We start from the raw sequence: 2,100 nt of genomic DNA on the forward strand, positions 1-2,100 counted from the left end.
TTTTTTTTTGTTTTTTTTGTTTTTTGTTTGTTTTAGTAACATGAAACGTTAAAATCGTTTCGTGTTCCCTATTACCGAACCTTTTCTTTGTACAGTCTTAAGCCGATATTGTTTAATTCCATGTTTTTGTCTTTGCTATTTTCCTTTTCACCACTTTTATATATCTGTACTCATTTATTAATTTCTTGGTCTCCCTTTTAACCCCCTCATTTTACTTCTGTGCTATAACTTACTCTTATTCTCATTTTGTCTCTTGTAATCTCTCTATATGTTTCTATATTTCGAAAGGTATTTGGAAGTATATATACATATAAGTGCTGGTCTCAGTAATCATGTCTTAATCCATATGTAATCAAGCATGTTCTCGTGTCTATATATCTGTGAGATACAATATAAAAGTTAGCACTTAATGAAAATTGTTTAATTCTATCAGAACTCCAATTTTAAAAGACTCAACTCTATCAGTTCGACGGTAAGTTTATCTATCAATTAAACCGGAGGCAAAGTATTTCGTTGAAAATAAAATGAAAAGTTTTATTTTATTTGTTCATTTCGTTATTACACCAACAAATTGAGAGGAAACTCTGGCAAACTAAATTGCATGTCTCACTCGCTCTGTTTTATTCCGCCTGTCTTTCTCTTATCAACTCTGATTGGAGTTTAGCAGTAATAACAGCATTATTAAATGTTGCAATGTAAAAGTTTAGTATTTTATTGTCGTATTAATTTCGTTCGTAGTCATTCAGTTCCATTAGAGCGTCAGCTAGAACGCTTATCAGTATTCGTTTCTGCGCTCTGCCTTCAAAACCCACCCAGATAAACATTGCTTTCGATATCTGTCTGTTTACCTATCTATCTATCTATCTATCTATCTATCTATCTATCTATCTATCTATCTTTACATACATACATACATACATAAAAATGTCTCGACATTTTGTCTTTGAGTGAAGCAGGAGGTAATATAATCCTGAAAATATTTATGTACCGGGTGGTTTATAATCCAATCGAAAATATACAGTGAGTAATGATGAAGGAAATAAAGTTACAAAGTATGACTGATTGCTTTCAACTTTAGATACAGCATTTATTCAGACCAGTGATTCCTCCAAATACTGCAGGATAGTCGGCGTTTAGGCAGGCATAGTGGGTAAAGGAGGTTTGTAATCGTGGCCACTGATTGCCCTATTACTTCAGATTGACACATAATATGATGTAGAAGTAGTTAACAAAATGACTATATTTTCTAAAACGCATTGATCATTGTAACAAATGTCACTCATGCACCCATACACACACACTCATAAAGGTATCCATAGCATTAAGTACTTGGAATCTACTATACAGGTCTACTATAACCTGACGTAAACAACTTTATACCAACACATGTATATAATCATGCAAACCGATATCTTTGTATACATACCAAGATATATAAAGCCTCAGGTCGATATGGAGACACCAGTTGCGTTACTAAACGTATTATAAATCATAATCCCTAGAATTTTTATCCAAAGATATTACATTATAAAAAGAAATGGTACATTGCTAATGCACAGTTAATTTCATATTCCAACCAGATTCCAAGAAAGTGTTAAATATGCAGTATCAGTGTCTCTATAGGTAGGGAGATTCTGGATAACTAAGGAAGATGCCCACTGACGCATATACAAGGATGCATGTATTTTCTTCTGTCTTCTTTTTCTTATTCGTGTGCATATTGCATATTTAGATTTTTTTTTTAGATTCATCGAAATAACGTTTTTCAAAACTTCTATAAATAGGATATATACTACAGAGTATCTTTGTTTCTGTGTGAGCTGCCGCGTATGTGTCGTTTGCATACTTTGGCTGTGTTTATAATAACCGTATGCCTATTTTTACCGGAATATAAACATATACAATTCAACCATGAATTCACAGACAACATGCAAAATCACATGTACCTACTTTTTTCATTCTTTGTACATAATAAGCATGACTATACAAATATATTTAAGGCTTTATACAATATTGTTTTGTACGCACGCATATATAAATGAATATTGCATACATCCATATGTACACACATATATGTATTCTTAATTATGTATATATATA

Source organism: Octopus bimaculoides, chromosome 9 (assembly GCF_001194135.2).
Source record: "Octopus bimaculoides isolate UCB-OBI-ISO-001 chromosome 9, ASM119413v2, whole genome shotgun sequence".
NCBI classification, from domain to species: Eukaryota; Metazoa; Mollusca; class Cephalopoda; order Octopoda; family Octopodidae; genus Octopus; species Octopus bimaculoides.